The following is a 26,491-nucleotide window of genomic DNA, read 5'->3' as shown; positions in this document are numbered from 1 at the left end:
ATTGCAAACAACCAAATATTGTGTAGAAAATGGGTTTGAATTTTCATTCAGTTTTTAGCCATCATAATGAAAGTAGGAGCCATGCACTTACATAGTGGGAAGAGTAAGCAACAGAAAATATGCTCTGTGTTCTCAGTGGTTCATTCCATCTTAAAAGTTTGTATTTTATGCTGTTGCTTTTTTGTGAGTTCCAAATGTAATACAATGAAAAGGTCCGGTATCATGATGATGAATGATGTTGCAGAGGCGAACATGGTCTTCCAGGAAAATGTATGTTTTTCTGAAGATTGAAAGAAGAAAAAAATCTAGATAGTTCATCCTTTTCTCACCTAAATTACCCACATAATTTCCACATTACTCTTTTTGGTTCTGTCAGTAGAAACCTAGACAGTGAGTGGTAGTGTTACTCACAAGCTTAGACAGTATAACAAAAACACTGTAGATTCAGCTCTTAAACCAGATACTGTCTTACCCCATGCCCTCTATTTTATCTACAAGAATGTGACTAATGTCCTCCTTTCTCAACGGTAGAAGGCTGATTAGCAGAGAGACCCAACCAGAGTAGCTATTGATACTGTCTTTTTGGAAATTCTGTACTTGGGCTCATGCCTCTAAAGGGAAGATACTCTTATTTTTCATTCAACAAGTACTTTTCTCTTTCTAGTTCACATTTATAACTGTTTCCTCAGTAACTGACCATTACTTAATCTTTACTTCCACAAAAGAGTTGGCTTGCTCATTTCCTTTAGAGGAATAAGGTCCGTGAAAAGACTTTGATAATAATATTCCTCTTATCCACCCTTAAGGATCTTTCATGCATTCTCTTAAGTTTTTCTCCTCTCAACAAATCACTCAGACACCTAAGATACTGGGAAACGTGAGAAATGGACCCTGTTATCCTAGGATAGACTGTCCAGTATTAGGGAAATTATAATCTTCAGACATTGTAGACAAATTACCCATGAAAGTATAACATTATATAATATGTGAACTTTCAAATATTTAGGTAAATAACCCCATGTTATATGAATCATTAATTACTTGGCTGAAGTCAGACACAAGGAAATATTTATAATGAACAAAGGAATAAATTAAGTGAAATAGATTACATTTTAAATTAAAATAAGAGAGAAAAAGAGGCCTAAGTCACATAGTAATAGGATTTTATGTAAAATATTTCTTAATCAGTAAAGAGCTTTTTTTTTTTTTTTTTTAATCTAAATCAAGGATCAGCACACTATGGCCCATGAGCCCAAATCTATCCCACTGCCAGTTTTTGGATGGCTCGCAAACCTAGAAATGGTTGGAAAAAATTAAAAGAATATTTTATGACACACGTAAATTATATGAAATTAAAAGTAATCTTTTGTTGTTGTAGCATAAGGATAAATGGCTTATGCCATGGCAGTAATAATGGAAAAGAGGAGGTAGATTCTTATAAATGTGCCTTTACTTAGCTCGTACACACTTGGGGCTACAGTAGTCTTTTGAAGTGAAATTAATGAGCAGGGTGGGATTCAGAAAGGGGGGGTCTGAATAGTCCGGGTTTGTTTATTGCTGAAGAACAGGCAGAGGATAGTCTTTTGAAATTACGGGGAAAAGGAAACAGCTTTACAGGGTTCAAATTATACCCTCTCACTGGAAGATCTTTAAGACAATACTTAGTTTCTGAATTTTCCTAAATAAAGAAGGTCTTCTGCCCTTGATCTGGGAAAGTACTTTGAGGTTAGACTGTTTCCTCTGTTCTCTGATGTTGTTCCTTGTAGCAGGACAGACGCACCTTGTTTTTGCCTTCCTTTAACATGCCTAGAATCCGTGTTCTAACGGGGCTGTGGGGGAGTCTGGTGCCACCACCAGAGAAGCATCAGAGTTCAAGGTCCTTGAACAAGGTCCTTAGCAAGGACCTCCGATTCCTTTGACATGTCCCCCAGGAACGGGGCTCCGGAGTTGCCCTTAGTCAGTAATGAAGATGAAACTAGAACAGTGACCCTGAAGTTGTAATCCCCACATCTATAAAGTTCTTGAGCAGTACGAGTGGGAGGAGCATTTAAGTAAACTGCAAAGACTCAGCCTGGCCCACCCGTCGAGAGAGTCTCGGCTTGTCCAGGAACAGCTGTGCGCCTGTGCTGACGACGTCGTGCTTATACCTGAGGACAAAGAGCAGGGTGAGTAGAGTGTCCACCGGCATGAGATGGGCAAGGGGCAACACAGTGTGGCCATTGTGTTTGGCATCCCAGTCTTTACCATTGGCTGAGTTAGTTATGTTGAGCCTATTAGGAAGAGTGAGCTAGTTTACGGCATTCATTTATCTCTCCATTTCTGTGAAGAAAATTGAGCAAACTCGCGTGATGGGAGTATTTTGGGGACAGGGCCTGTTTGACAAGACTGGCAGGAAAGACGGGGCAGAGCGGGGCCTACAGCTCTTCTAGAGTTAAAATGTGTGTGGCTCGATTTTTTAAGTTCAAAATTCTGTTAAAGGAACTTCTCATTAAAAGGAAAGATAATTTTAAATATTGGCAATGTATTAAGAAAAAAATTAAATGTACGTAAAGATTAGGGTGAACAATAACAGCAGGTAGGGGGTTAGAGATCTCCCCACCCCCCATTTCTGAGATGCCTCTTCCTTGCTACCCCTCTGCCAGCCCTGAGAAGGAGGTGTCTGTCTTTTTCTCTATCCAGTGCCCTGCCCTTCCCCTTGAGCAGACCTCCTTCCTCGTCAGTCCCACCAGTCTATTAGCTCTTTAATTGCGGCTGGTCGATGGGGGCATTACTGTGGTAGAGAAGTTGTGCACTGGTCCCTCTGCCCTCAGGATGCTGGTGCCCTTACGCAGTGAGCTCCCCAGAGAAGGGATGATGACTTGAGCTCTCCCTGCCAAACATCTAGTAATCATTGGTCATTTTTCCAGTTACTCTAATAATATATTTGATCAAGTGACACAAAATCATTTATGATACCTTTCAGAGAACAGTGTTATTATCAATGAGAATTCTAAATTTTCTTTTGACAGAGAGATTACAATAGCTTCTCTTTTTATAGATGTAACGCCTTTCCCAAAATAGGCAAATTATATACCGAAATATTTTTCAGTGACCACTTTCCTGCTGGCAATTACAGTTTTCTTTCTACCAACGTTTTGAGTTCCACTGTCAGCACAGCCCTGAGTATTATCAGATTCCTTATGATTCTGGAACTCTTTCATTAATCAGACCTCTCTCAGCAGAGGTACTAAAAATCGGATGCTTTCCTTTTTGCATAAGTAATTCAGTTTTTTGTTGCAGTTTACAGAACTTTGCTGTTTCTGGCAGGGGGGTTTTTAATGAATTTCTAAATCATGTGTATTATGAAAACGGGAGCTCAAATTTGCTCATTTATCTTGAAAAACATAAAGAATTTAATCTTTAAAAAGTAAATATTTATAGATACTTGTCTTTTTATGATCCAAACTTTCCTGAATAATGCTTTTTGACAGTACAGCTAGAAGTAGAGAATAATCATGAGCAATTATAAGAATAATTGTTGAAAATATTTTTAAAGAAAATAAGCATTTTACATTTTAAAAGGTAACCAGGTTTAGCTGAAAGACATTTATCAGGGTGAAATGTGTGTCGTGGTTTTTATTGGTAAGTTCTTTAGAGAAATAATAACAACTGATTTTTATCCTACTTTCTGCATTTTCCCTCTTTATGTGAAACATTGTTTATTCATATATAATTTTCTTTCCAGTCTCAACAAATTTACGGTAGCTTAAAGAGAGAATAATAAAGTTATTAGAAAAAAGGAATAGGAAACTAATACCAAGAAAAGGAAAAAGAAGCGAATGATTGCACATCAGATGGGATTCCGGCTTCCTAGCAAGAAGGGCAAACAGTGAAATACAATTTTGAAAAGGAAGGTACCTCTGAGTTTCTCAGGAGAGACCAAGTTTTTCAAGGCACCAAATTTAAAACTTTATTTCCCTATGGAACCAGCTGACAAACCGTAGCAGCTTTTAACAACAGACACAAAGACAGTTTCTGTTTATTTCTTGTAGCAACCTCCGATCCAAGGGTAGAGCCTGGGAAGAAGGCTAACGGGACTTCTCCTCTGTCGGTGGAACGCTCGGGTTTGCTTTTGTGTTAATCAAGGCTCTTAGTCTCAAGTGACGGAAGCCCAAGTCAAACCAGCTGAAAGGACAGAGTAAGAGGGGCTTCTTTGACTTTAGGTGAGGCAGTATCCAGGGTTCGAGACGTATCATTAGGACTCTGCTCACTGTCTTTTACTCCGTCTTGCCACTGTTTGGTGGCAGACACGGTCCAAGTCAGCCGCGGCTGGGATGCTGCCCAGTGCTCCGCATGCCCGGTTCCAGCACCTGCGGCCACGAACACAGCCTGTCGGGAGGGGCAGTGGTGGTCCCAGAAGGAAAGGAGGACTCTGACTAGATAAGGGACGAGGGGCAGGCAGAGACGACAGATACGTTTTATTTAAGAAAAGGCAGTCAGAGTTCATACTTTTATAAAAGCATGCTGAGGAGGCCAAGCAAAGCTTGTTGGTTGCAAAAAATGATCCTTTAGGCAGCTGGGTGGCTCAGTGGTTAAGCATCTGCCTTTGCTCTGGTCATGATCCCAGAGTTCCACATCGAGCTCCCTGCTCAGTGGGGAGGCGCCTTCTCCCTCCGCCCCTCCCCCCTCCTCGTGTTCATGCACATGTGCTTGCTCTCTCTCTCTCTCTCTGTCTCTCACAAAAATAAATAAATAAATCTTGTAAAAAAAAAAAAATGATCCTTTAGAAGTAAACCTCAGGAACATTTCAGAGCACCGTGCTATCAGACTTAGAAGGCCCTTTGCTTTCCTATTTTTAATTTGTCTCCCTTCCAATAAAACTGTCTGCTTTTGATTAAAAGAAAGAAAAGATTGAAGCATGTCGATAGTTTTGTTTTGCCCTGGATAGCTTGCCAGCGAGACTAAAACATTTCATAGGTATTTTGCCTATATTAGAAACCAAGTAATAGGAACAAGCCCCCCCCCAAAAAAAATCCCAAGCATAACTGTATTTTAAAATGTATGGCAAATGACTTATTTGTAATGCTAGGGACAAATGGTAGCATTACAGATGAAGGTCCCTAGCAGCTGGAACACAAGCTGTGGGCTGTGTACATTTATTCTTGCTGCCTTATCGTACTTATAAATTCAACAGACCCAAACCCATATGTCTCAGCTGCGATTCCAAGGGGAAGCAGGTAGTTAAAATTTTCCTGTCCAGGCCTTTGGCCCTTTTCTGCCTTTCGCAAACAAGGAGTTCTTGGTCTCCATCTCTGACTCTGTCATTGTTACCGACCTAAACTTATGATGAAATCTCCAAGTTTAATTTCCTCCCCTGGCATGTTGTGGTTTGTTCATTAACACCGAACATGCAGTGTGTGTAAGGAAAAAAATAGCAGGCTGTCCGGAAAACTGGCTGTAGGTTTGGGGAAATGCTTTTACTACACAGTAAAACAAGTGGAAAGATTATAATCAAAGCATTTCCATCTTACTTGTAAACAATTACAGCCGTTCTTACACGGATGCCACATTAGAAGACTTGGGGAAATTTACTGGATTCCATTCTAATGCAATTAGAGCTAATTTTGTTCTTTAAATGAATAAAAGGTCAGCTAGTAAATCTAGCTTATCTTGAGTCCAGACTTCAATAAATTGTTTTATTTAATTTGTTGTAAAAGATCTTATCCTTAATGGGTCTAGGTCTTATTAGTTCACTTAGGTTTTAAAATATTTATGACCACCTTTTTAGATATGATTTGAATGATAGTTGGAAAGTTTCTCTCTGCAGTGTTATCAAGGCCCAAGATCACTAATTGAGTGAATATAGGAAGGCACTTAAGATTTGTTATCTCGAAAAAGCTGATGTGAACTTCCAGAATTTAAATGTTCTTTAACCTGTGACAGGCAGAGATAATTTAGCTGTATCATGCTAACCTTTTGGATAGTATCGGACTATAATTTCCCCTACGGTTCAAACAACTCACACTTCTGGGGTTTGGAAAGAATACGCCCCTTCCGATGGAAACACGGAGGCTCTCCCACCATTGCTGACAACAACCCGGACAATTTAAATTATTTGCCTTCTGTTATTTCCTGTCGTTTTATGGGCTGTGATACTAAAGCACGTACGTAAAGGCTCTAGAAGCACAGTGTGATGTTTCTTCTTCTCTGCCCCCTCCTGCCTCTGAGGTTTGGAAGACGGACAACCACGTCCCTGCAGGACTCCTGTGACTCAGAATCTTGCAGCTTTTTTGTAACACGCGGTTGCCGAAGTCCTAACCCACGGGTTGAAGGCTGTGGCCCCGTGTGGGCCCGACTCTCTGTATCGAAACCTGCTCCGCAGTTTCTCTCCCCGCTAGATGCCCGAAAACACGACTTCCTCTTCTCGTTTGGACGTCTCCAGATGGACTTCCTGCTGAGGGCTTCCAGATGCTTCATTCCTAAACCCCCTGCCTCCTGGCGTCTGCCCTTGACGCTTCCCCGGAGCGTGCTCTGCGCTGCGGGAGACGCTGCTGTCCCCCCCAGCCCTTTCTGACGCCTTCTAGTCCCTTGTGTCTCTTGCTTCTTCCCTTCTCTCTCGTCCCTTCTGTTTTTCTCGTGGACGTGCTTCTCCTTCCTGCCCGTGGCCCACGTCACGTTGTACTTTCTCACCAAAGCCTCCTGCTCACTCCGTAGGCTTCAGTTCTGTCACGACGGTTTCCAGCTCGGATTTCTGCCCCAGGATGCAGACCAGCCTGCCCAGTCGCCTGCTGCCGACTTCCGACTGGGTGCACTGAGGCTCCGAAAACAAAACGTACCCAAAACTGAATGCCAGGTTACTTCTCCCGGCCTGGTCCTTCTTCTGTCTTTGAATCTGTCGATGAAAAGCCCAGAGCTTCCGTTCTCCAGGGTCACTTGGAAGAAGGCAAAGGCTGTCTGACTCGTGGACTCAGGAGATTTTATTTGCCCTAATACCAGCCTGGGCATCTTGAAAACTAATCTAAGGGTGTCCATCGCTCCAAAGGGCTGTTTTGAACAAAACTTTGGGAGAGAGAGACTCTGACCAAAGAAGTCTTCTCGGTCTTCATTTGAGCTCTTGGCATCTTAGAACTTCTGGGCAGACTACAAGTGAGCTCTCCTCCTTGGCCAGACGCTAGGGACCCGCAGGACCAGAGAAAGGAGAGGAAAGCAGAGACACCGTTAGCTAAGAAACCCAAAAGCCATGAGATGCACAGAGATATTTTGCTTCCCAGAGAGATTAAGTGATTATTTTTGGAGTTTTTTCATTTCTCCAGTAGCCGGCACGGATCTCCTCCATCTGAGTTCTCGGTTCCATCCCCACGGCGTAGAAAGCTCCAGCATTCCCAGCCACACTCCCAGAAGCCTGCAGCTTAAGGAGGAGTGACACCTCTCTCCCTGCCTCGAAGCCTCCCCCACCCAGCAGCCAGCCAGTCCCCAGTGTCTGGCCGTTTACTAACATTTCTCAGTTCCTTACCCCCTTCTCCGCTCCTGGTGCGCTCAGCGGTTCTCCATGCTTGCGCATTCCAGAGCCGTCTAGCTAGAACCCGGGATAGCACCTGGTCCATTGCTTTGTACATTTAGCGCTACCAAATGGCTTGCGGTTCCCCACACAGAGTAGGGGAGTTTTCATCTTAATTTCTTTCTTCAGGCTGTACCACCTGCTTGCAGTGCCTTCCACCGCCCTGCGTCTTCTTCGGAGGCATGTTCATACTCATCTTTTAAACTTGTCATCTGTCCTTGGAAGAGGCGGTCACACCCCGCCTCCCCATCCCTACCCCCAGCCAGTCATCCCTCTTCCAAGTGCCCAGAATGCACCGTTCTCATCCGTGTGGGAGCGCTCAGTATGCTTTGTATATCTGTCTGGGCTGTCTTCTCCCACGGCCCGGCAGTTTCTTGGAATTTGGCGTGTGTGCCCCATTCACCTTTTTATCTCAATGACCAAGGAGTAGAAGACACAGCAGACTGAAAATAAAGATTTGTGGAGATATATTCAAGGATTCAGACAGTCTTTTAGCTTTTCAACCATGGAGCTGGTTTTTACTCTGAGCAAGCTTTCCTAGATTCGGCATAGTATCCGAGTAGAATTTAACTGAGCAACTTCTACAGAATTGATTTCGCAGTAGGAGCAACTGTGTTTTTATCAAGTAAAAAAACAAAACAAAAAAACCCTTAAAATAAGAGGGCCAAAGGAGCCTGTGGGAAGCTTGCTCTTCTATTTTACTCTTTCATTTGAGTATAGTTGATGAGGAAGCTTACTTTCTCTTAGCCTATAGTAAGATTTAAAAAAAAAAAACACCTACATTTGGTGTGGAAGTCTTTTGTCAAAGATTGCTTTTCCTTCCTACCCATTGCTCTTGGTATTTTACTTAATTTTAGAGGTAATTTGAATAATAAGAAGATGCTGAAAATAAGTTGCTTAAAGGCATTGGAAGGTCTTACAGGTGGAGTGACTAAAATTTCCAAATGTGTTTTAAATAATATGAAGTTGGTCCCTCTATAGTCTATGTAAAAAGGAAATGTGGATCTTTTCAAGACTTGTATTATCTTTATAATAACAGATGTACCACTCTATACAGACAGAAAAAGACACACATCAATTTGAAAGTGAAATTATTAGAGTAGCTTTTCTTCCAGGGTACGCTGTTTGTCCGTCTGTGGCTCTCTGTGCCATATATAGTTAGGGTTTTAATAAACAAGGAGTAAATAAGAATATCTGGGAAGCAAAACTCGTAAAACCCTGATCAGGATATAATAGGTCTTTAATAAATGTTCGTTATGTGTTTCTTCCTTTTAATAAGCTGACTGGGCATTTGTTTTAGAGAAAAATGCTTTTCACAAAAATGTCATGTATAGGCTTTTGCATCCTTTGGGTAAAACCAGGTATAAAAAGCAAAAGGGCTTTTCAAAAGATATTTTGAACAAGCGCTAACTATGGAAGTACTTGGCTTTGTGTCTTAAATGGTTTTTTTTTTTTTTCCAATTATAAAGATAATACATGGTTAGTATCTTTTTTAAGATAAACTGTCTAGAAATGTGTGGCTTAGGACAAGAACCCTCCCCTAAACCCATCCTTTCCATTATACTCACTGCTGGCTGTTTGCTGGGGAAAAACACAAGACAGGATCATCTAACACGTATGGTTTTACAACTGGCCTCCCTTCAACATAGCATCCTAGACTTTTACCCAAGTCTACGTGATGTGGTATCTTATTTTACTGTAGTATCATAACTCATTTATCTTTTCAGTTTCCATTTCTTGGACATTTCAGTTGTCCCAGATTTTGCTATAACAAATAGCATCCTCATATGGTCCCAAAATAGGAACATTTAAGAGATTTTTAAGAAATTATTATGCCAGATTATCAGCCAAAAGTCCATGCCAATTAAAGTCCCCACCACCAGAAATGAGAATGAAATGACTGTATGTATGAAGGATTGGTTAAACCTCACGGTCCTGAACTTCAAAGAGACTGTGGGGCAGCTAATGAGTGATTTTTGTGTCCATGCCTAGCCTGATGTCTAGTCCTTTCTTGACATATCTGTCAGGCCAAGTTTTGTAACCTTTCTCTCATCCTTCCGGGCCATTCTTGATGTGACAGGATGGTAGGTAGAACTTTGAGAAGACCAGAGGACCAAACTCTGAAGTAGTCTTTAAAACTCAAAAAAAAAAAGTCTGTATTCAGGCTTCGAAGTATGTAGGATCTGCATGACCTTCTCGTTTCTTCCTTTTTTTATTCTTTTTCTCTCTTTCTGTTAGAATGATCTTCACTTGGGCGCCTGGGTGGCTCACTTGGTTAAGCCTCTGCCTTCAGCTCAGGTCATGATCCCAGGGTCCTGGGACTGAGATCCACATTGGGCTCCGTGCTCTGTGGGGAGCCTGCTTCTCTCTCTCCCTCTACCTGCCACTCCCATTGCTTGTGCTCTCTCTCTCTGTCAAATAAATAAATAAAATCTTTACAAATATATACATATAGAATGATACTCACTTTGAATGCAACTCTAAAGTCAGTGGAGTAATTCCACAAGTCCTTTTCTGCCTCGGAGAAAATTTTAGAACCATCATTTCATTTTATTTTATTTTGCTTTATTTACTTACTGCTTTAAACTCCCTTGGACCTTTTTTTTTTAATGGATCTTTTTATTCATAAAAATCCTTTAAATATTAAAGCAGCCAGAAATGATTGCCCACTATTTTATCAGTGATCAGTGTAAGTCATTTATTTGTTTGGAGTGTGGGAAGACATCTTTATATCTCATTTCCTGTTTTATAGTTTAACAACTGGACATGTTCTTTTCCAAAAAAGTTGTTGAAATCCCCTTCACTCTCATTTTGGAAGATCATCTTTATTACCAGAGATCTAAAATCAAACAATCGAAGAGAAAAAGGATCCTGAGCGGTCCAGAGTAGGCTACATAGTATCCTTTACATACACACAAGCCCAGGTGATACGTACGGTACACGGTACGTACTATAACTGTCAGGAGTAGGTGCCATAGCATAGGACATAAGCGAGCTATGCGAGCTATGTATGTGAATGAAAAAATACATGTGCCTGTAACTGTTGCAAGTTAGAATATGTACATGTATATATGTATATGCACCTCTATTTTTCGTGTGTATATATACATTATGCATGATGTATATTCACTTATTTTAGTATATCTATAGGTATTTCCCGTGTTGTTTACAGAGGAAGATAAAAGTTCATGGGAAACACGGTGATTTTTGGTGAAGACACAGCAGCTATTATCAGATTTTAATATCTTCTAAAGTCGTGGTGTTGGATTTTCTGAGCATGACTGCAGTAATAACTGAGTTTTATAACACTCCAGTGAGATACAAATCTCAGTCACAATCTTGTTCATTTTTCAGGTTCACTGAATATCATCTTATTGCTTTGAATGTTTTCAGCTAACTGAGATGTTCTTTAATCCGAAAATGAATGAACGAGTGAATGAGTGAATGAATGAGTTTCTTATCTTTTATAGTTAACTTGCAAATTTAGCATATTTTCATGTGAAATTAAGTAATTAAGCATCCTCCTCATCGAGGAGTTATTAAAAGTAAAGTCTCACTGTGTTGCATGTCAGCTGCATTTGGCTATGTTCTTCCTTACTGAAGGTACCCTCCTGTTTGCTGGAGAGAAGCAGAAGCCTTTCTGAAATCACAGAATCTTTTAGAAGTTCTGACTCCAGAAAATTTAGTTTTTGAAAAGAACCCTGACAGTGCCCTAGAGAACGCCTTCATGGGTTTTCCGTTCTTTAAAAATTGATCTATATTCAACAAATATTAATGTTGATTATATACATGGTACAACTGTGTCGAAGGAGATAACGCTTATGCAAGTGGCACATTGGAATCAGATGTTAGCTCTCCTCTCAAGAACATAGAAATAATAACAGCAGAAGGGAGAAAGTGTTAAAGGCTCTAAGAGGCACATCCAAAATTAGATAGAAGTTCAAGGTGATTACTTCCAGCTAGGAAGAGTTAGAAAAGCCTTGGGGGAGAGGAGAATTTGAATAGAGCCCTACAGGGTGAGTGAAATTTGGAGATGGAGAAATATGAAAAGGAGATGTAAAAGCAAAGATGTATTGAGGCAAATAACCAAAGCACATTTACCTTCAGAAATGTTAATTATGCTGTTGATGGAGGAGTGCACACGCGCCCTGGCTTTTTTGTGTTTTATGAACCGAAATCATTCTGCACTTGATCTTAGCCAAAAGGCCGAGAATCCATGAACGAAATCATTCTGGATAAAAAGCACATTACCGGTAGTTCTAAGAAGTTTTCTATTGTGACCATTTTCAAACATAACTGAATAAGGTCACAAACTTTCACATACCCACCACCTGATAGATCTAACAGTTCTCAAAAGGCTGCCACACTTGCTTGATTGAATCCTTTTCTGTTGTCCTGGATTTCCAAGGAAATCCAGGCCCAGGGTCACGTTACAGCCACGTACTTGAACGTGCAGCTCTAAAAATAGGGTGATTTTCTTGTGTAATCACAATGCCATTTTACCACACATCAGGTATGTGAACATTTTCTTGCTGTTTCCTACCCAGCCCCTATCCGGTTGCCTCCCTTGGTCTCAAACATATATGTGGACAGTGGCTCTGTTTGAATCAGGATCCAAACCAGACTAAGTACCTCTGAACCTAGAGCTCTCGCTCTCCGTCCTTCTTTGGCCACGCCGTTCACTCCTCGAAAAAACCAGGTCATTCGTCCAGTGAGAATGCCTCTCCTTCTAGATTTCTCTGCTTACTCCCTTGTAGCATCATTTCAATTGCTGTTTTATCCCTGTCACAGGCATTTAGCACTAAAGACTTATAGCTCTAAAGATATGATTAGATTCAAGTTCAGCTCTTATTTCGCAAGGATGTTTTGCTGCTCTGTATTTCTAACTGCCGTCAGCAGGCACGTTTCTAGCTGTCGTGACGCCGCAGATGCTGGACCGGTCATTTCATTAGGAGTTGTGAAATGGTAGATTTATTCTAATTAAGTCATTCCTTTCACATTTATTAGCCGAAATCCCTCAATAAAGACAAATTTTTCTTCATCAAGTAGGGGATTTCGGTTACCCTGAAATATAGCTCATATAAGAGACAGGATAAATGCTTGATTCTTTCTTTTTACTTGCCAAACTTTAGTCTAAAGAATTGGAGTTCGTGCCGTGGTTAATCTCCTGTGGTGACTGTTGAGTTTTGGTTTTAGAAAGTTCTCTCTCGCTCTCCCCCTCCCTCTCTTCCTCGTTCTCTCTTTCTTTCTCTCTTCCCCCCTCGCCCCCCCCCCCATTCTTTTAAATATCCACATGGTCCCAGCTTCACTGATGGGTCTTTGTGTGGTCTTCTGGGATTTATCACAACCTCATTCCTCTTTGATAGCTCTCTCACTTTCTGGTACGAAACGTTCCTGGTTTATCTTCTGTATTTCCTGACCACAGACCTGAAATTAGTCATTCCTTTAAGGAACACTGGTTCCTTTTTGTGGGGAACGGTTTTTAGGAATCACAGCCTGGTGCTAGAGGTAATCATTGCTACTAGGGATGTCCTTGCTTCTAGGCCTTTACAATGAAAGCAAATTATAAATCTATACTGTTATTTCCAGCTAAGATTTAACATTACTGTTATTTCTTTGAATTTATTTCCCCATCTTTTCTTTTACATTAGAAGTCTTGATTGTTAACAGCGTTAACATAATTACTTATTTGCTTTATTTTATAAGAACTATATGAAAAAGTAATGCCCTTTTAATAATGATTGTTACTAGAAGCAACAATACCACTATTACTCCTATTAATAAGCCTGCTGAATAAAGTTAAAGATTCCTTTTTTCTTCATTCCATATGTTTTTTTAATTAATTAATTAATTTTTTATTAACATACAGTGTATTATTTACTTCAGGGGTACAGGTCTGTGAATCATCAGTCTTACACAATTCACAGCACTCACCATAGCACATACCCTCCCCATTGTCCATAACCCCGCCACCCTATCCCTACCCTCCACTTCCTAGCAACCCTCAGTTTGTTTCCTGAGATTAAGAGTCTCTTATGGCTTGTCTCCCTCCTGGTACCATCTTGTTTCATTTTTTTCCCTCCCTACCCCCCATAGCCCCCTGCCCTGCCTCTCAAATTCCTCATATCAGAGAGATCATATGATAATTGTCTTTCTCTGATTGACTTATTTCGCTCAGCAAGATACCCTAGTTCCATCCACGTTGTTGCAAATGGCAGGATTTTGTGTGTTTTTGATGGCTGCATGGTATTCCATTGTGTGTGTGTGTGTGTGTGTGTGTGTGTGTGTGTGTGTGTATATATATATAACATCTTCTGCACTGTCAGTGGGAATGCAAGCTGGTGCAGCCACTCTGGAAAACAGTATGGAGGTTCCTCAGAAAATTGAAAGTAGAGCTACCCTGTGACCCAACAATTACCCTAAAGATACAAATGTAGTGATCTGAAGGGGCATATGCACCCGAATGTTTATAGCAGCAATGTCCACAATAGCCAAACTATGGAAAGAGCCCAGATGTCCATCAACAAATGAAGGGATAAAGGAGATGTGGCATTCCATTTGTTCTTAAGATAAATCCACTATGGGTGTGTAACCAAAATGCCGTCCTCCTAAACTCACCTGAAATTTTTTTTTCTTCCTGTGTGGTTTTATCACCAACATAATATACTTGGAGTTTCCTTTATTTCCATTTATTTTCAACTTGTAAGCCATTTCATAAATTCGTTCTACTGCACATATGAAGAAGTGACTTGATTCCAAAGTTGAAGCTCTAATAAAACCAATCCAGAGAGATCCTGCCATCACGTCTTTCGCCCTACAATTCCCATTCCTTTCCCTATAAATAGTGACCACGTTTGTTCCATTTTTAAAAAAATATCCTTCTACTGTATCTTTTTGCAAAAATGAAAAAATATGAATTATTTATGATTTATCTGAGTATCAATACCCTTTTAGGATATTTTACAGATTTTGAGCATTCAACAATACAAGTATAATCATTTGGGTATCTCCTTTGGAAGTGAAGATTCAACAATGGCTATATTTTCCTCTAATTACTTCATGCAATTTGTTTCATTTTTCAAATAGGTCATGCCTGAATTAAAAGATAAAATGTTTCCTACTTGATATGTTCTTGGGCTATGACAAGATAAAATGCCCGTTTTATGAGATGATGTAAATATTCAAGAGGCAAGCCATGAGCTTGAGGAATTAAATCCATTTACAGTTGCGTTAATTATATGAATGCTAAAAGTTGAGCTGTGAGGATCAAGAAGAATAAGGAATAATGATTGATTTGAAGAATCAACATAAAACCGACTCTCGTAATTGTCTTTGGGGTATTTGTTCCTTTTGATCAAATGTGAAATATGGAAATGACGCTGTTACAATTTGGCATTTTAAGCACTGATACTCTAAAACATCATTTGTCGTAAATTCTGAATATTTATTTATATACCTACATGAGATAAACACTTGGTCTGTTTCTTACTTCCACATAACCAGTGACGCTAAAACTTAACAACTTAAAGCAATAAACGTGTTACTTCCCAGGTGCCTATGGTTCGGGAGTCTGGGTGGTTCTGACTCGGGTCTGGCGTCTGGCTGCCGCGCGGGGCACAGCGGAGAGGCCTCGCCCGGGCTGGAGCAGGGGCTGGGAGCTCCCGTGCGTGGCTGTTGGCAGGAGGCTTCCGTTGCCGGGCATGTGGGTCTTGTCCAAAGGCAGCTTCTGCGTCCCCCTGGCGTAGCAGCTGACTTCCCCAGAGCAAGTGATCCCAGAGACTGCAGATCAGAAGCCTCAGTGTCTCTTCTCCCGTAGCGCGGATGCTGCCCACTGTCGTTTTCACAGAACCCTGTTAGTCCTGCAGGTCAGCGAGCCCGGCCGTTCAGGGGACACACAGGGCAGGAGGGCCGGGACATGGGGCCCTCGGAGGCTGATTGGCACTCTTCGAGGTAGCATTTCGTTTTCTTTTCTCTTTTCTTTTCTTTTCTCTCTTTTTCTTTCTTTTCTTTCTTTCTTTCTTCCATCCTTCCTTCCTTCCTTCCTCTCTTCCTCTCTCTCCCTCTCTTTCTTTCTTTCGATTTTATTTATTTATTTGAGAGAGTGTGAGTGGGAGGAGGGGCAGAAGGAGGAGAAGCAAAAAGCCCGAGGCAGGTCTCAACCCTGGGACTCCAGGGACATGATCCTGGGTCACTGAAGCCTGAGTGGCTCAGGTGCCCTTCGTAGAGTATTTCTAGGACTTGCAAAATGAAAAGAAGAAAACAAAACCGTGATGGCTTTATAAAACCACTGTGACCCAAAAAGGCAGTTTTATAGTAATACTAAAGTGAAATCTCAGTGGGCTTTCTGTGTGTGTTGTGAGGAGTTAGTGTAAAACGCAACACGGGAATTTGTCTTGTATGTTATTTTGGACGGTACGTGGTGTTTCTGAGATTGACTAAAATGTCAGAGCTGAAGAGGAAAAGCGAGTTGTGGCTTAAGGAACATTTTTTTTTTTTTTAAATCAAAGTGGTTTTTCTTTCAAGCAGTGAAGAACTTGCCTGTCCCAAAGTTTACATTAAATTCCTGGTGGTGATTACAGCAGTTTTTACCTGTGGCTTTATTTTGTTACATTTAAAAATGGCTGTTTGCTTTTAAGGGTGAATAAGCGAACCATTGAAAGGGAACTTTTGAACTTTGTACGCAGGTTAGTAGCCAGTTATGGGGGCTTTGATAATTCAAATTACTGCCTTCCTAGTGTTTGCACACAATAGCTGAATAATAAGGATCATTAAACCCCCTGGGCAGACTTATCCAAATCGTGTTTGCCTCTAACCTTGGAGGCTCCGTGTGGCTGGAGAGGTGAGGATTGGCTCTTTATTGACTTGTCAAGCTGTGAGTTTGCATTACAGGCCAAGCAGCCCATGACCCATTCTGTTTCTTTCACTGTTTTGTGGTGGGGAAACAGGTAAAGAAATCCCACGGAAAAACCCTCCTTCTACACGTCTTTATGAATAACGCCAGTGTTTATAGCAGTTAGGGCACTCTGATCCAGTCCTCCCCAAGATGTAACGTTAGCAGCATGGAGCCATTGTGGGACACAGCTGTGGGCGGTGTTGGTTACTCTGAGTGACATTGCTTAGTCAACAGAAAGCGCTGGGGGAGAACCTGCTGTGCAGTTAAGTCGGGGGGGAAAAGGTGATACTTCAGGGAGAAAAAGAGAGAGAAGCAAAACACTGTTCAGAAGCATAGAACAGTGGAGATTGGCAGTGAAGGCCCGGAGGAATCCGGAGTTATTTTTACAGTGATCTTAATTAGGTTAGGTGATGATAACTTATCTCACAGGCGATGAGAAATTATATCATGGTATACTGTTTATTATTCCTGGAATGTGCAAAATTGAAGAGATAATGAAAGGATTGTTCTTAAAGCTATGTATCTGGTTACCACAAAAGTCACCTAGCAGCCAAAATCAAAAATAACTTTTCAGATTCTTGTGTATTTTCTCGTGAAATGCAGAGGAATTGGGAAAAACAAGTCACTTTAGTGACCAGTCTGATCTCTTGGAAACAGACAATTAGGACAGGTTTTGTCTCATCAACACTGAGTACCCACTTGAATGTTTTTCCTTTTGCCACTCAGAAAATTTGAATGGCCCTGCTCCATGAAGTGATGGCCAATCTCTACACCCACTGGCTGTACAGCTAAAACTAAACCATTCTCGGGGGCACCATCCACAGGCCTTATAGATTAAGAGAGAAATCTAAGAGAAATGGAAGAAAATGAAAGGGCTTGGACTCAGGCAAGGCGGATGATGTTCATTATGTGTTTGGTAGAGCTCAAAGCAACTTAAAAGCACTTCCAGACAATAGGTAGATCGCAACCTTCAAGATGTGCTTGATCCTGACATTGATGTTATCATCATTCTTGGTCTGAGGGTCAGTTCCCAGGTGAGAAACCCGAATTCATGCTGGCAACTAGAAATCTCAGTGGCCTTGGAACTCTTTGAGTATGATGATAGGAAGGCAGGCAGGAAGGAAGGAAAAGAGGAAATTGACCTCATCTCGGATCTTTTAAACCGACAAAAATACTCAAAAGCAAAATATTTATTTTTAAGAATTCTCGAGGCAACATTAGGCCTTACGCTTATTAAAGTTGATGAATGTATATTAAGATACTGTTTTATACTGCAGATAATTGAAAGACAGATATATCCACCTTACTCCTAAGAAATGTCTGCCGAATGTGGGTGATGGACACAGATGTGCACGTATTTGGGACACAAAGTAACTACACACATTGTCTTCCTTTGGAAAGAAAAGACCTGAGAATGTGAACCCATCTTAATATCTCCCAGCTGTACAAATTTATGATTTTAATTGTGTGCCAGAATAGCATAGCTTTACAGGGTTCTCCTCCCTTGCCCCTTTTCTTGTTGATCTCTGTTAATGATGGTACACTCCGCTTAGTGCGCTCACCTGAGCGGCTTTTGAATTTAGCCTGGGACTTCTGTGACCAGACCGTGCTCAGCATTTGGCTGGAAGGCTTTAGCCAAGCCATCGTGTTTTCCCAAAAGGTTATTAAATAATCTATAGCATGTGTACAGAAAAGTGGACAGATCATAATTGTGCAGTTCAAACCATCACTCACAATTCCCAGCAACATTTTGGATGTATATATTGTGGCAAGTGTTTCTAACTTAAATTTTTTATTATGTAAGTTACATATGATATTTACAGATAAACCAAAAGAAAAAAAAACACTTACCACTATATCAGACACCTGAAACTAATATCACACTGCGTATTAACTCTACCGGAATTGAAATCTTATAAATACAAAAATTAAAAAAGAAAGAACCACCTATAGCCCCCCACATGCAGAGCCAGTTTCAGGGCATTTTGGTGGATATTGTTTTGAACATCTTTCTAAATACACACTCGTGCATTCTTACTTGCTTTTTTTTTTTTTCTTACAAAAATCGGGTTCTCTTACGCATACTCTCTGTAAGTTTCCGGGAGGTAGACATCATCTATGTGTGCGTGTGTCACCTTCACTTATTTAATCGATTAATCTTCACTTATTTAATCGATCCCCTATTTGGGGGTATTTTAAACTATAGTCATTGTAGTATTGGGGATTTTTTGCAGTGATAAACAATGCTATTAATAATATTCTTTACCCGGGGGCACCTGGGTGGCTCAGTGGGTTACACTTCTGCCTTCGGCTCAGGTCATGATCTCAGGGTCCTGAGATCGAGCCCCGCATCGGGCTCTCTGCTCAGTGGGGAGCCTGCTTCCTCCTCTCTCTCTGCCTGCCTCTTTGCCTGCTTGTGATCTCTCTCTCTGTGTCAAATAAATAAATAAATAATCTTAAAAAAATAATAATAATATTCTTTACCCGTATCTTTGCATAGTTGTCTAATTATTTCCTCAGGATCGCTTTCTACACATAGAGTTGCCGATCCGGACTAGTACATTTTTAAGGTTTTGGTAACCATTTAGAAGGGCTGTACAACCATCCTTCCCACTCCCCCATCTTGAAATCTTTTTAATCTGTATCCAAAAAGGTATTTTATTGTTGTTTTCACATTCATGTCTTTGGTTGTAGAACTTTTTTTTCCTGTTGGCGGTTGTTGTTTCTTTCGCTGTCACCTGCGTGCGTCCTTTGCTCATGTTTTAGTGAGAATGTTTGTCTTTTTGGTTTTGATTTGAAAGAACTCTTTATATCATAGGAACTGAACTTTCTATCATGTATATTGCAAATAATTTTCCTCCGTTTTGTCTTTTGCCTTTGCTTAAGATATTTTATGCTATTTTGCGTATGATATTTACAATTTTTACACAATCAAATCAGTGTTTTCTTTTATGGTTTCTACGTTTGCGGAGATACTTAGAAAATCCTCTTCTACCCCAAGATTAAAAACATATGCTTACTTGTCTGTTAGGATATTTTAATGGTTTTATGTTTTCTTTTACTAAATATTTAATCCCTTCAGAATTTATGATCTAAGATATACCCTGTAATTTGAGTTATCTTTTTTCCAAATTAACTACACCATCTTACAATTCAAACAAAGCTAACTCTCAATTTTGTATGATCATTGTCTATTAGATCACGTGAATACCCAAAGAGGAGTTTAGGTAATAGGTTCAGCTGTTACCTCCAGCAAACATTTTTCCACTGGTATAGCTAATAGTGACTTTGCAACAAAGTGATGATCAGAGGAACAAATTCTCTGCATGTCCTTTTGTAAGTCCCCACCCCTCATTCCTGTGAGTAGGTAGGAGACGGAAAATGTCCTTCCCTCCAGTAGCCTCCTCTGGTTGATATCTTAGATTTCCGGGTGGATTTCCACCTCTGGTCCTCACAGATCACAAAGCTGCTGCTTCTTCCTGTCCTCCTCCTGTTCGCCCCCCTCTCCCGCCCATCGGCTTTGTGGAACCAACAACCACAGGTGCCTGGGTCTCCCCCACCCTCCTAACCTATCTGGTATTTCCCTGCATTTTCTCCCTCTGGCTTTACTGACACCCCACGTTTTCCTCTCCTGTCCTTTGTCCGTCTTTCTTCCCACATCGTAGTGCATGTAACTTTGCAGGTTTTTTTCCTGTTATTTTTGTTGGCTAGGAAAATTCCCTGAGTGTATCATTTCTAAAAAATCACTACTTGCAGGACCAGCTTTTGTTTAATAAAATTAAATATGTTCAGATTGAGGTGGTTACAAGTGCCAGTTACCAGGTTAGGTGCTGGGGATACAGAAAGAAAAAGACCCTACATTTCTTTGAGGAGCTCCTAGCATAGCCAGGGTAACAAGCATGTATGTGTACAGACTATTCAAATTATTCTTCGGCCTTATGGGAATTGTTTGCTCAGGTTTTTTTGGAGTGTTTTGTTTTTTTCTTAAGAATTTATTTATTTATTTGACAGACAGAGATCACGAGTAAGCAGAGAGGTAGGCACAGGTAGAGGAGGAAGCAGGCTCCCCGCTCAGCAGAGAGCCCGATGTGGGGCTCGATCCCAGAACCCTGGGATCATGACCTAAGCTGAAAGCAGATGCTTAACCCACTGAGCCACCCAGGCGCCCCATTTTTGGAGTGTTTTTGAAAAGAATAAAGAGTCTGTATTTGTTGAACACAGAGTTTAAAATGTCGATTGGGTCAGTTTTGTTATTTTTGTTATTTTGTTCAAACCTTATATATTGTTACTGGGGGGTTTTTTGTTTTTTTGTTTTGTTTTGTTTTTAGATTTTATTCATTTGAGAGAGACAGTGAGTGAGAGAGGAGAGAGGCAGAGGGGTGGGGGACCCCGGGGGAGGGGCAGAGGGAGAGTGAGGAGCAGACTCCCCACTAAGCAGGGAGTACCATGTGGGGCTCGATCCTAGGACCCCAGGATCATGACCCAAGCCGAAGGCAGACGCTTAACCAACTGAGCCACCTAGGGGCTCCTCTTTACTGTTTTCCTTTTGTTTTGATTTTAAAGATTTTTATGTATTCACTTGTCAGAGAGTGAGAGGGCACAAGCAGGGGGAGCAGCAGGCAGAGGGAGAAGCAGGCTCCCTGCTGAGCAAGGAGCCTGGTGTGGGACTTGATCCCTGAACCCTGGGATCATGACCTGAGCTGAAAGCAGATGCTTAACTGACAGAGCCACCCAGGTGTCCCTTTACTGGTTTTTTGACTGCCTACTCTGTCAGTTCCAGATAGATACCCTGAAATCCCCAATTACACTTGTGAATTTGTCTGTTTCTTACAGTTCTGTCAGTTTTGCTTTATATGTTTTAAGGGTACGTTTCTAGGTGCAGTCCAGTTTTAAAGTGTCGAGTCTTCCTGGCACGTTGGGACCTTTTATCATTATGAAGAAACCTTCATTACCACTGGTAGTTCTTCCCTTGCAGTGTGTTTTATGTGCTGTCACGTTTCCTTATGTCCACATGCCTTGTTTGCTGGCCAGTTCCTCAGCCTTTCCACTGCTGTTTTCACATGTGCCTCCTCCAGATAGCATCCTGTTAGGTTTCACGGCTTTACCCAGTCTGACAAGTAAATTGTTTAGAGCATTTAGATGATATAACCATTGATCTTTAGAGTTACAATCCCCCTTATTTTGGGTTTTCTATTTTTCTTATTCTAGGTTTCTCCTTTCCTTCTATCAGATTGGTTATTTTGCTTTAACATTCCATTTTTCTTTTTTTTTTTTTTTTTTTTTTTTTTTTAAAGATTTTATTTATTTGACAGAGAGAGATCACAAGTAGGCAGAGAGGCAGGCGGAGAGAGAGGAGGAAGCAGGCTTCCTGCCGAGCAGAGAGCCCGACGCGGGGCTCGATCCCAGGACCCTGGGATCATGACCCGAGCCGAAGGCAGAGGCCTTAACCCACTGAGCCACCCAGGCGCCCCAACATTCCATTTTTCTTCATGCTAGTTTAGAAGTTACACATATACCTCTTTCCTAATCTTTACATAGTTATCTAGAAATTACCGCATTTTAAATTTAATAACTTTAGACCTCCTTCCAGATAATAGAAGTGCATTAGAGGGCTTTAGCACTATTCATTCCCTGCTGGTTTATGTATTATTGTTTCCATGTATTTCATCTTTTTAAATAATGCCATAATATTTTATTATTATTGTTCCTTTAGTCAGTGTCTACGTAACTTCACTAGCATGTTATCACTCTTCCTTGCATCTCAGACTTGACGGGATCACCTTCCTTTTCCTGAAGTTCTTCTAGAAAAGAGGTGCTCGGGGTGGTGCACAGGCCCTCAGAATATCCAGCTTTTTGGTAGTTTGCGCATCAGAGTGGATAGCAATGGAATAGGAAGTTCTAATAACACACTCTTTCTCCATGCTAAATTATGATCATTGTCTTGAGGGAAAGAAAGCATTTGTGTGATTATTTAAGTTGCAAGCTCAAACAGCAGCCTTTCTCAAGACGCCATTTTTACTTGAAAGAGCAACTGACAAACGATGGTTATTCAAACTTGGATATTCGGCCAACATTTCTTCAGAAAAGAACAAAGGAAACCCGTTGCTTCAAGGAAGATACCTGTGAATATTTGTCATAAATGATAAAATGGCAACTTTTAAGTAAAAAATTAGAGTCTTGGAAAACATATTCCAAGTTGACAGCTCCTCGGTACTCTAAGACATTTTTGATGAGGTGATGGTAACACCAACAAGTGTGAGATTTTAATATTGTGCAATGAAATGTGTAAGTATTTGGAAGATCGGTGTAAGTCCGTGAACCAGTATTACAAACCAGTGCATGATGTTATATAACCATGTGTGGGTAAAAGAACTATTCAGAGCGCTAGCTGTTCAGTGAATTTTAATGTAATGCAATGTGGAAAGCTTATTAGCAATACCGTTTCAGAGTGTACATAGCAACTAACTTAAGAAACTATCACTCACTGCATTTTGGTGCGGTATTGAAGAATTTACACAATTATCTGTAAAGGCCATTAACACACTCCTTCCCTCTGAAGTTACATACGCATACATTCAGGAGATCTGCAAAAGTATAAAGCCTAGTGTTAGTCTTCTCCCAAATTGTTTTTGTAAAAAATGTTATCTGTTAACATGTAATGGGTTTATTATTCTTTCTTTTAAACGAATTACTAATTTTTTTTAAAATTCTCAGTTTTGATTTTTAATATGGCAAATATTGACAGATACAGTGCACATAAGCACAAGTTCTTTGGGTTTTTCAGTCATTTTTAAGAATGTAAAGCGGTGGGGCGCCTGGGTGGCTCAGGGGGTTAAAGCCTCTGCCTTCAGCTCAGGTCATGATCCCAGCGTCCTGGGATCGAGTCCCGCATCGGGCTCTCTGCTCAAGAGGGAGCCTGCTTCCTCCTCTCTCTGCCTGCCTCTCTGCCTACTTGTGATCTCTCCCTCTGTCAAATAAAGAAATAAAATCTTGAAAAAAAAAAAAAAAAAAAAAAGAATGTAAAGCGGTCCCTAAGACCAAAACATTGGAGAATCGCTACTTTAGAATTTCCTTTAGTAAAGACCTACTGTTGGCAAGTCCTTGGGTTTTGCTTGCCTGAAAATGTCTTTATTTCATCTTATTCCTGAGAGATGTTTTCAAAGACAAATGCATTTTTCCTCAACACATTGAAGATGTTATTCCACGGTCTTCCAGTTTCGTTGTTGCTGTGGAGAAGTCAGCCGCCATCGGTTTCCTTGAAAGTAATGTTCTGTCTCCATTCTCACTGCTTTTCAGACTTTCCTCTTAATGATGTTTTGTAGTTTCACTCTGATGTGTCTAGGTGCAGATCTCTCTTTCTTTATCTTGCCTGGGACTTGTTGGCCTGCTTAAGTTCTGTGGATTGGTATCTGCCATCAGTCCGTAAAAATCCTCAGATACTCTTGTTACAATTTTGCGTCTGCCCCGTTCTTTCTCTAGAATGATGATTAAACATGTACTAATTATTAGACATGTCGTAATTGATTGTATTCTCTCCTTGCCCCTCCAGGCTACATTCTAGATCATTTCTTCTGTCTGCTTGTTGAGTTTTTAGTTCTGTCATTCTGCTGAGGGTAAATTTTGAGTAAATTTGTTGCTATATTTTTCATTTCTAGGTCAGTTTGTTTCTTTTCAAATCTGCTAGATCACTCTTTATAACTTTCTATTACCTGCAGGTAATGTCATGCTTTGCCTTTTATTTTTTTTAATGTTGGAGGCAGAGTTGCTATGTAGTTGATAATTCTAGTCTCTGCAGTCTTTTTGGGTCCCTTTATTCTGTCTGTTATCTTCTGGTTGTCCCTGATACTATCTCTTATGTTTGGTTTTCTTTGATTATGTGCTCCTTTTTTTTTTTTCCTTAGTAACTGTCTGCATTAATAATATAAAGCCTAGGGGTACCTGGGTGGCTCAGTTGGTTAAACTGCTGCCTTTGGCTCAGGTCATGATCCCAGAGTCCTGGGATAGAGCCCCTCATCAGGCTCCCTGCTTGGCAAGGAGCCTGCTTCTCCCTCTCCCTCCATCTGCTGCTCCCCCTACTTGTGCTCGCTCTCTCTGTCAAATAAATAAATAAAATCTTTAAAAATAATAATAATTTAAGGCCTAGATTTTAAGTTACTTCCTCTCAGTGTTTAGTGCTGGGTACCAAGGCACCTTGCATGTCCAGAGTACTTTAAATACAGTGTCCCAGACCAGCAGAGCTAAGAATTCACAAGGCTCTGATTCATTCTTATTTAATCATTGTAGCCCGCTGGGAGTTTTTAATGTGAGATGGGAGTTCTGTTAGACTTTCCACTTTGGCAGTCCTGGGCTTTGAAACCTGTCCTCTTTATCAAAACCAAAGATCAGAATTGCAGTATGCACACACGCCCTCAGGGAGAAACATCTGTGTTCTACTTACCTCTCTGGGTTCTTACTTTTCCTTTAGTTTTGGTTCCAGCACCTGTATTTCAAACCATTATGGGAAATTGCCTCCAAAAATAGTGTGTAACATTTTAGTCTAACCATAAAAATAAGGAGTGCTTGCTCTGTGTATATAAATATGCCCAGAGTGAGGTCTTTGAATTCCCACCTTATGTGTAAGGCAAAATGCACTCGGTAAGCAGTGAGAGAGAAAGCATAGTATGTTGTTAGGATCACAGGTTTTGAAATCAGACTGCCAGGGTTTAAATCCTGGCTCCGCCTCACAGTAGTCTATGAATTGGTACAGGGTTCATAATCTCTGTGGGCCTTGGTTCATGAAAGGACAACAGTCAGAGTTGTTGTTGTTGTTGTTGTTTTTAAAGATTTTATTTATTTATTTGACACAGAGAGAGATCACAAGTAGGCAGACAGGCAGAGGGAGAAGGAGAAACAGGCTCCCTGCTGAGTGGTGCCCAGTGTCAGGCTTGATCCCAGGACCCTGAGATCATGACCTGAGCCAAAAGCAGAGGCTTAACCCACTGGGCCACCCAGGCGCCCCAACAGTCAGAGTTTTTCATCGCATTTGGTTGTTGTGAGGATCGAGTGAGTAAGGCAAGTAAGCATTTCGCGCGGTGCCTGTCGTGCAGTTGGCTCTCCAGTGCTGAGAACAGTTGGGTACTTAGTAAGTGTTCAGTAACTACTCACTGTTAGTTGTACCAAGCAGTACTGAGTGTCTTCTACACAAACAGCCTATCTTAAATGTTCTCGGTCTTTGTCTGCATTCAAGTTAAGAGGGCGGTCACACTTGCATGAGACAAATGGAAAGCATTTAGACGGCATTAATTATTTGCTTACATCATAGAATTTTTAAAATAATTTAATGTTTTATAAACTTCTTTTTTTTTTTAAAGATTTTATTTATTTATTTGACAGAGATCACAAGTAGGCAGAGAGGCAGGTAGAGAGAGAGGGGGAAGCAGGCTCCCCGCTGAGCAGAGAGCCCGATGCGGGGCTCGATCCCAGGACCCTGGGATCATGACCTGAGCTGAAGGCAGAGGCTTTAACCCATTGAGCCACCCAGGCGCCTCTGTTTTATAAACTTCTAAAGAGGGGTGCCTAGGTGGCTCAGTCGGTTAACTATCTCCCTTTGGCTCAGGTCACGATCTCAGGGTCCTGGGATCAAGTCCTGCATCAGGCTCCTTGCTCAGCGGGAGTCTGCATCTCCCTCTCCCTCTACCTCCTGCTCCCCCCTGCTTGTGCGTGCTCTCTCTCTCAAATAAATAAGATCTTAAAAATAATAAAATAAAATTGACATCAGTCTAAAATATCCAGTCATTCATTAAAAAAAAAAAACTTGTAGTGAGAGTAGTGAAGAATCAATGCTTTTTAGTGGACGTGCTTTCTAAACGGAGACTTTGAGAAGATAGAAGCATACAGGCTGGCAATGGTGATGGCAGTGATCATCCCGAGCGACAGCCATCAGCTGCTGTTCACACTTTACATTTGATGGTTTTTAGCATGTTTCTCTCTGTCCAGGCTCTCACTCTAACCCTCAGAGGCAGTTGTGTGTATCGTACTTTGTTGATCAGCAAAGCAGGGCTTGGAAAGTTGAGTGTGGGATA

The 26,491-nt window shown here is 40.9% G+C and overlaps 1 protein-coding gene across 1 annotated transcript in view; it reads left to right on the top strand.

Moving 5' to 3' along the window:
• Window positions 1-26,491, top strand: part of TAF3 (TATA-box binding protein associated factor 3) — a 170,952-nt gene that overhangs the window by 136,933 nt on the left and 7,528 nt on the right. The gene's annotated exons all lie outside the window — the stretch shown is intronic.

Source organism: Martes martes, assembly GCF_963455335.1.
Source record: "Martes martes genome assembly, chromosome: 8".
In the NCBI taxonomy this organism is placed as follows: Eukaryota; Metazoa; Chordata; class Mammalia; order Carnivora; family Mustelidae; genus Martes; species Martes martes.
This window is presented reverse-complemented; position numbering and strand designations above follow the sequence as displayed.